This window comes from Bos mutus, chromosome 24 (genome assembly GCF_027580195.1).
Source record: "Bos mutus isolate GX-2022 chromosome 24, NWIPB_WYAK_1.1, whole genome shotgun sequence".
NCBI lineage: Eukaryota > Metazoa > Chordata > Mammalia > Artiodactyla > Bovidae > Bos > Bos mutus.
In genome coordinates this window covers 2,158,967-2,168,925 of record NC_091640.1, presented here as the reverse complement: position 1 = coordinate 2,168,925, position 9,959 = coordinate 2,158,967, and positions in this window count along the sequence as shown.

Sequence of the window (9,959 nt, the reverse complement as noted above, 5' to 3'; positions counted from 1 at the left end):
ATGGGGTCGCAAAGAGTCGGACACGACTGAGTGACTTCCCTTTCACTTTTCACTTTCATGCACTGGAGAAGGAAATGGCAACCCACTCCAGTGTTCTTGCCTGGAGAATCCCAGGGACAGAGGAGCCTAGTGGGATGCCGTCTATGGTGTTGCACAGAGTCGGACACGATTGAAGCGACTTAGCAGCAGCAGCAGCAAGATTGTCTTAGGCAAGATCCATTGCTGCTGCTGCTAAGTCGCTTCAGTCGTGTCTGACTCTGTGCAACCCCAGAGACGGCAGCCCCCGAGGCTCCCCTGGCCCTGGGATTCTCCAGGCAAGAACACTGGAGTGGGTTGCCATTTCCTTCTCCAATGCATGAAAGTGAAAGCGAAGTCACTCAGTCGTGTCCAACTCTAGGGACCCCATGGACTGCAGCCTACCAGGCTTCTCCGTCCATGGGATTTTCCAGGCAAAAGTACTGGAGTGGGGTGCCATTGCCTTCTCTGAGGCAAGATCCATTAGGTGCTGTCAAAGCTACTATGCAAGAACAGGGAGAAAAAAACACAATTTATCTCTAGAGTCACAAAGTATTTTCTGGTGAGAACACAGTAATCACCAAGGATAAAGAGCAATATTGTACAGATATTATCTAGGTCAAGTGTCCATGTGATCAAATTGACTTCACTACTAATCAGCTGGGTTGAGCCCGTGTGCCTTTAGAGGCAATGCACTGAAAGACCACAAATATTTGTTCCAAAAATGGAAAACCCAAATCCAACCAAGAGGAAGCAGGCAATGAACCCAATGGAAGGGCTTTCCCCAATAACTGGGCTGCATTCTTTGAAGCATCTGGGTCCTAAAACTAAAAAAAAAAAAAAAAAAAAAGATGGAAAAATTGTTCTAGATGGTAGGGGATAAAAAAGACCCAGGAATGAAGACACCTGGACTCTTTTACACAAAAATGGCAAAAGTTAAATTTTTTATGCTATATAAGAGGCCCTTCCAACGATACAAGAGAAGACTCTACACACGGACATCACCAGATGGTCAACACTGAAATCAGATTGATTATATTCTTTGTAGCCAAAGATGGAGAAGCTCTATACAATCAGCAAAAACAAGACCAGGAGCTGACTGTGGCTCAGATCATCAACTCCTTATTGCCAAATTCAGACTTAAATTGAAGAAAGTGGGGAAAACCACTAGATCATTCAGGTATGACCTAAATCAAATCCCTTATGATTATACAGTGGAAGTGAGAAATAGATTCAAAGGATTAGATCTGATAGAGTGCCTGATGAACTATGGATGGAGGTTCGTGACATTGTACAGGAGGCAGGGATCAAGACCATCTCCATGGAAAAGAAATGCAAAAAAGCAAAATGGCTGTCTGGGGAGGCCTTACAAATAGCTGTGAAAAGAAGAGAAGCGAAAAGCAAAGGAGAAAAGGAAAGATATAAGCATCTGAATGCAGAGTTCCAAAGAATAGCAAGGAGAAATAAGAAAGCCTTCCTCAGAGATCAATGCAAAGAAATAGAGGAAAACAACAGAATGGGAAAGACTAGAGATCTCTTCAAGAAAATTAGAGATACCAAGGGAACACTTCATGCAAAGATGGGCTTGATAAAGGACAGAAATGGTATGGACCTAAAAGAAGCAGAAGATATTAAGAAGAGGTGGCAAGAATACGCAGAAAAACTGTACAAAAAGAGCTTCACGACCCAGATAATCACGATGGTGTGATCACTCACCTAGAGCCAGATATCCTGGAATGTGAAGTCAAGTGGGCCTTAGAAAGCATCACTATGAACAAAGCTAGTAGAGGTGATGGAATTCCAGTTGAGCTATTTCAAATCCTGAAAGATGATGCTGTGAAAGTGTTGCACTCAATATGCCAGCAAATTTGGAAAACTTAGAAGTGGCCACAGGACTGGAAAAGGTCAGTTTTTATTCCAATTCCAAAGAAAGGCAATGCCAAAGAATGCTCAAACTACCGCATAATTGCACTCATCTCACATGCTAGTAAAGTAATGCTCAAAATTCTCCAAGCCAGGCTTCAGCAGTATGTGAACTGTGAACTTCCAGATGTTCAAGCTGGTTTTGGAAAAGGCAGAGGAATCAGAGATCAAATTGCCAACATCCATTGGATCATCGAAAAAGCAAGAGAGTTCCAGAAAAACATCTATTTCTGGTTTCTTGACTATGCCAAAGCCTTTGACTGTGTGGACCACAATAAACTGTGGAAAATTCTGAAAGAGATGGGAATACCAGACCACCTGACCTGCCTCTTGAGAAACCTATATGCAGGTCAGGACGCAACAGTTAGAACTGGACATGGAACAACAGACTGGTTCCACATAGGAAAAGGAATATGTCAAGGCTGTATATTTCATGGGGTCGCAAAGATTCGGACACGACTGAGCGACTGATCTGATCTGATCTGATCTGAAGGCTGTATATTGTCACCCTGCTTATTTAACTTATATGCAGAGTACATCATAAGAAACGCTGGGCTGGAAGAAGCACAAGCTGGAATCAAGATTGCTGGGAGAAATATCCATAACCTCAGATATGCAGATGACACCACCCTTATGGCAGAAAGTGAAGAGGAACTAAAAAGCCTCTTGATGAAAGTGAAAGAGGAAAGTGGAAAAAGTTGGCTTAAAACTCAACATTAAGAAAACTAAGATCATGGCATCTGGTCCCATCACTTCATGGGAAATAGATGGGGAAACAGTGGAAACAGTGTCAGACTTTATTTTTTTGGTCTCTAAAATCACTGCAGATGGTGATTGCAGCCATGAAATTAAAAGACGCTTACTCCTTGGAAGGAAAGTTATGACCAACCTAGATAGCATATTCAAAAGCAGAGACCTTGCCAACAAGGGTCCATGTAGTCAAGGCTATGGTTTCTCCAGTGGTCATGTATGGATGTGAGAGTTGGACTGTGAAGAAAGCTGAGCGCAGAAGAATTGATGCATTTGAACTGTGGTGTTGGAGAAGACTCTTGAGAGTCCCTTGGACTGCAAGGAGATCCAACCAGTCCATCCTAAAGGAGATCAGTCCTGGGTGTTCATTGGAAGGACTGATGCTGAAGCTGAACCTCCAATACTTTGGCCACCTCATGCGAAGAGTTGACTCATTGGAAAAGACCGTGATGCTGGGAGGGATTGAGGGCAGGAGGAAAAGGGGACGACAGAGGATGAGATGGCTGGATGGCATCACCGACTCGATGGACATGAATTTGAGTGAACTCCGGGAGTTGGTGATGGACAGGGAGGCCTGGTGTGCTGTGATTCATGGGGTCGCAAAGAGTCGGATATGACTCAACGACTGAACTGAATTGAAGAGGCCCTTGTTATGATCCTGTGATAAACCGTAATGGGAAAGAATATTGAAAAAGAATGTATATGTATGTAGAGCTGAATCACTTTGCTGTACAGCAGAAATGTACACAACATTGCACAATATGTCATGATGCCAGGATCTTCTGCATCTCCTCTATATTTCTAATTATTTTATGCACCTTCATTTGCTGGTTCCTCTGTGTGAATGCCCCTAAATAATGATATTGCCCAGGGCCATCTTCCGTGCTATTTTTCCTTCTACATACTCTCTTTGAGTGATAGCAGTCAATACAATCTCTATGTTGATTGTATCTATGGCAGAGATGGACCTCCTGGACTCTGGATTTGCATCTGAAAATAGGCTGCGTGGCACGTTCCAACAAGACTGGGATGAAGACATGCCCTTCCATCAGTCCAGACAGCAGCATGTGTCGTCTGTCCTCCTCTGAAGGCTCCATGTCCTTCGTCTTAATAGTTCATGTCATTAGGCCTTCTTTAAATGTATGTTAATGTCATCACCTGCATTTGTAATTTTAATCAGCACAGGTTTCTGCATTTCAGTAGCTATTGTTTAATCATATTTTATTGAGTTCAATTTTCTTGGTATAAACAAAGCATTGTCCCAAAAACTTTTAGTTGGATGTGTAGTTTTCATTGATTTTTCAAAACACAGAGATCACTGTTGATCCACCAAAAAGTACCTGGTAACTCTAAACTGAACACCTTTCATTCTAAAGAAGACTAATCAGAATTAAAGATGATACTGAGAAGACAGATCGGTGTATGGGAGCCCAGATAAGCCAATTTGACCTCATTATATGATACAAAACTCCTGCAAAATCTTCGAAATTCTATTAAAGATGTAGATGTTTGACATAATGTAAAAAATAATCTTTATTTGGTTGTATAAATATCTATATTCAAGCACTTACTATGTTTGTGCTGCATCTTTAAGATCATATTTTAAATTATTTTTCTTCTGTCTTGCCTCTGATTTAATTCCCCTCTCTGCTTCCAAGCATCATGTGTTTTCAATGAGAGTTGATACCGTGGGAGTCAAAACTGGTTTTCCATCACTGTGTTATAATCACATCTCTGAAACAGACAGAGAGAGCTTTGCCAAAAAATGGAGAAAGTAGGAAACTGTGGACATGCATAATAAGAATAAAGCTCAGTGACAAATGTGAGAATTTAAAGTATAACTTCTTTCTTAAAAAAATGGCATTTTTCTTTGTTGTGCAGAAGTTTTTAAGTTTAATTAGGTCCCATTTGTTTATTTTTGCTTTTATTTCCAATATTCTGGGAGGTGGGTCATAGAGGATCCTGCTGTGATGTATGTCAGAGAGTGTTTTGCCTATGTTTTCCTCTAGGAGTTTTATAGTTTCTGGTCTTACGTTGAGATCTTTAATCCATTTTGAGTTTATTTTTGTGTATGGTGTTAGAAAGTGTTCTAGTTTCATTCTTTTACAAATTGTTGACCAGTTTTCTCAGCACCACTTGTTAAAGAGATTGTCTTTAATCCATTGTATATTCTTGCCTCCTTTGTCAAAGATAAGTTGTCCATATGTGCGTGGATTTATCTCTGGGCTTTCTATTTTGTTCCATTGATCAAAGGCAGCCTTCAGAATGGGAGAAAATAATAGCAAATGAAGCAACTGACAAACAACTAATTTCAAAAATATACAAACAACTCCTACAGCTCAACTCCAGAAAAATAAATGACCCAATCAAAAAATGGGCCAAAGAACTAAATAGACATTTCTCCAAAGAAGACATACAGATGGCTAACAAACATATGAAAAGATGCTCAACATCACTCATTATCAGAGAAATGCAAATCAAAACCACTATGAGGTACCATTTCACGCCAGTCAGAATGGCTGCGATCCAAAAGTCTACAAGCAATAAATGCTGGAGAGGGTGTGGAGAAAAGGGAACTCTCTTACACTGTTGGTGGGAATGCAAACTAGTACAGCCACTATGGAGAACAGTGTGAGATTCCTTAAAAAACTGGAAATAGAACTGCCTTATGATCCAGCAATCCCACTGCTGGGCATACACACTGAAGAAACCAGAAGGGAAAGAGACACGTGTACCCCAGTGTTCATCACAGCACTGTTTATAATAGCCAGGACATGGAAGCAACCTAGATGTCCATCAGCAGATGAATGGATAAGAAAGCGGTGGTACATATACACAATGGAGTATTACTCAGCCATTAAAAAGAATACATTTGAATCAGTTCTAATGAGATGGATGAAACTGGAACCTATTATACAGAGTGAAGTAAGCCAGAAAGAAAAACACCAATACAGTATACTAACGCATATATATGGAATTTAGAAAGATGGTAACAATAACCCTGTGTACGAGACAGCAAAAGAGACACTGATGTATAGATCAGTCTTATGGACTCTGTGGGAGAGGGAGAGGGTGGGGAGATTTGGGAGAATGGCATTGAAACATGTATAATATCATGTATGAAACGAGTCGCCAGTCCAGGTTCGATGCACGATACTGGATGCTTGGGGCTGGTGCACTGGGACGACCCAGAGGGAGGGTGTGGGGAGGGAGGAGGGAGGAGGGTTCAGGATGGGGAACACAGGTATACCTGTGGCGGATTAATTTTGGTATTTGGCAAAACTAATACAATATTGTAAAGTTTAAAAATAAAATTTTTAAAAAATGGCGTTTTTACCTTAAATGTTAATTTTCAAACATCATTACAAAATCATGGTTGAGTTGCTTCATGAAAATCCTCAGCTGAAATAAAGTGTAATAAAACTCATTGATTCTAATCTTAAACCTCGAAATAATCAATATTTAAGCAAACACAGTAATTTTGAAGTGCCGAATTGACTTGACAATAACACGCATATAGCCTGAACCACACTAGAGATATTTTCTATCCTGATTGTAAGTCAGCAACTTGGGAGCTAGCATCTTTGTAATTCATTTTCTGTCATTTGAAAGCAAATCCTTTTGCTTGATGGATTTATCCGAATTCATAGTGAAAAGTGCACCCTTATTCATTTGTACCCCTGGCTTTCCCTCAGAACGTGAAATTAGTATGGATTTCCTGTTTCCTCTCAGTTGGTGCCCCATGGGGGCTGGATGAGTCAGTGTCGGCTGGCCCTTTAGTCCCGGCCACCTCAAATGATGATTGGAGGGAGCTGGGAAGGACACACAGCTGCTCCCCCATCCTGGCACTAATCCCCACTGTTTTACATGAGCTGGGACTGGAGCAATAATGCCCTCTTGGAAAAATTAGTTCAGAGCAGCCAAAATGGAGAGTGTAGCACAAAACCACAGTTTTCACCGCAAACAGCATGGCCTCTGCAAGCAGAGGGAAATGGATTTGTGAGTTCATTTCACTGCTCATTTTCTGTGTAACCTGGAAGACATTCAACTTCTGTTCTCTTGAACACCCTGACCCATCAAATGCAACTAGCAAACACTGTCCTTTTCAGGCCATTTTGAGGATCATTAATAATGTGCACAGGGCATCTGGTTAATGGAAAGTGTGCTGTATAGTCACAAACATACAAAGTGTTAAGTATGTTCTAAATGCATGACCATCTCCCTCTATCCTGAAAGGGACATGAGCTCTTATTAGATGGGTAATATAACACTGCAGATGGTGACTGCAGCCATGAAATTAAAAGATGCTTACTCCTTGGGAGAAAAGTTATGACCAACCTAGACAGCATATTAAGAAGTAGAGACATTACTTTGCCAACAAAGGTCCATCTAGTCAAAGCTATGGTTTTTCCAGTAGTCATGTATGGATGTGAGAGTTGGACTACAAAGAAAGCTGAGCACCTTTAGCAGAACTGATGCTTTTGAACTGTGGTATTGGAGACGATGCTTGAGAGTCCCTTGGACTGCAAGGAGATCCAACCAGTCCATCTTAAAGGAAATCAGTCCTGAATATTCATTGGAAGGACGGATGCTGAAGCTGAAACTCCAATACTTTGGCCACCTGATGGGAAGAGCTGACTCATTGGAAAAGACCCTGATGCTGGGAAAGATTGAAGGCGAGAGGAGAAGAGGATGACAGAGGATGAGATGGTTGGATGGCATCACTGATTCAATGGATATGAGTTTGGGTAAACTCCAGGAGTTGGTGATGGACAGGGAGGCCTGGTGTGCTGCAGTCTATGGGGTTGCAAAGAGTCGGACACGAGTGAGCGACTGAACTGAAATGAACTGAACTGAACTGAAGATGGGTAAGGAAGAACTTCGCTCTGGTATGGGATACAGGCATGATAGAGTTAGAAGGGAAAACATAGCATACCCACTGAAATTTGAATTTCAGAAAACAATGAGGACTATTTTTTTTTTTTTTTAGTGTAGATACTTTTCCTGCTATATTTGGGATACACTTACACTGAAAATTATTCATTGCTTTTGAGATTCAAATTAAACTGGTGTTCCATATCTTATCTGACAACTCCAGTGGAAGATCCTACTGAAAACTATTCTTTTTTTCTTGTTTTGGACTCTTCTGAATTCTTATTCTTCGCTCAATAGTATCATGCTGTGTTTGGCAAGTTGTGAACAATGAACCAGAAAATATTTCTGGTTGCTTGAATATTTTTTCTCATTCATGAAGTAGGAATCATGATAACACTTACTGTCAGTTCAGTTCAGTCGATCAGTCATGTCCAACTCTTTGCGACCCCATGGACTGCAGCCCGCCAGGCTTCCCTGTCCTTCGCCACCTCCCAGAGCTTGCTCAAGCGCATGTCCATTGAGTCGGTGATGCCATCCAACCATCTCATCCTCTGTCGCCCTCTTCTCCTCCTGCTTTCAATCTTTTCCCAGCATCAGGGTCTTTTCCAATGAGTCAGTTCTTCACATCAGGTGGCCAAAGTGTTGGAGCTTCAGCTTCAGCATCAGTCCTTCCAATGAATATTCAGGACTGATTTCCTTTAGGATTGACTGATTGGATCTCCTTGCAGTTCAAGGGACTCTCAAGAGTCTTCTCTAACACTGTACAGGTTTGTATATTATTATGATTAAATAAGTCAATAAATCTAACTAACTTGAAAAAGTGCACAGTACATAATAATTGCTCAAAATATTAGTTATAACCACCTTTCATCTCTTTTAATATGCTCCCTTTTTTCACATTTTAAGATTCTTATAACTTGGAATTATCTTTCAACCAATCACAATTTACAGTCACTCTTGGCTGAAGGCAGCTGTGATGTGGGTACTGACACGGACTTGATATGAGCTGTTCACATTATCGTGGCTTCAACTGATTTATGTACACTTTCTGGGAAAAAAAATTGTTTCACTTCTTAGAAAGAGAAAATTCACAGGCTTAGCAGGAGATCTCAAAGAAACATGAAAAGAGAAGTTTTTCTCTTAAAAAGAAATTCTCCCGGGCTCTTTCTCTTAGAAAGAAAGAAATCAGACAGAGAAATTAGATCACTTACATGTGGAATCTAAAAAGTAAAATGTAAAAAAAACTAGAGCAAAATAGTGGCGTCGGCTGAGAAGAGCCAAGTGCTGGAGTCCAGAGAGCTTCAGGACCCGGCCCTGGGGGCAGGGGTCCTTGTGGAGGAAGGGCAGCGAACATTGTTCACGCTCTTCACAAGCAAGAGTCCACCGTGCTGACGTGAGCCGTGTGACTGAACACGTTTGTGTTTGGAAAAGATGCCCTCCCTAGATGTACCGATAAGTGGAACACGTTGAGTACGTGTGTCTACGTGTGGGGAGGAAGACCGATCATTATTAAGCCTCTGCTAAGGACCAGGTTGGCTCTTTTCAAGTCATTGCAGATGAGTCCTTAGACCCAGAAGGACTGGACGGCTTCCCAGCATTTAATCAGCTCCAAGAGCAAGTTATCTAATTCTGGAAGTCTGTGCTCCCTCTTCAGTTGCCAAAAGAAGTGAAAAAAGACATCACAGCATGTGACGGAGGTAACATCTTCTATTGTTTATGAGAAAAAGTAAGAACTAAGTGATGGATTTGATATGGGGATGGGATGAGGACTAATTACGAGCTAGTTTTACATCTTGATTTTTCTAAATTTATTCTTTTGTTTATAATTGGTGAATTCACTGTTTAAAATGTCCCCATTAATTAATAACAAAAATGTCTCAGGTATAAAAGATGGAGCTGGGCTGTGAAGGCAGTTCAGTCTTCAAAAGTCCTTTGTCTTCCCAGGACACCCTACCCTCTGCAAACCTCCTGATGATCCTTCATATTCCTGCTCAGTCCAATACCCTTTTTTCTTTTTTCAAAATTAATTTTTATTGAGGTAGAGTTGCTTCACAATGTTGTGCTAGTTTCTACTGGATATCGAAGTATATCAGCTCTGTGTACATATATCCCCCCCTTTTGATGTGCTTCCCACTCTGGTGACCACAGAGCACGGAGCTAACCCGCATGTTCTCAGCAGTTACCTATACATCGGAGAAGGCAATGGCACCCCACTCCAGTACTCTTGCCTGGAAAATTTTATACAGAGTGATGTGTATATGTCAATCTCAACCTCCCAGTTCATTCCACTCTTCTTTCCCCTCTTAGGATCCATACATTTGTTCTCTACACCTGTGTCTCCATTTCTGCTTTGCAAGTAAGATCATCTGAACCAAATCTTTTTTCTCCACCCTCCC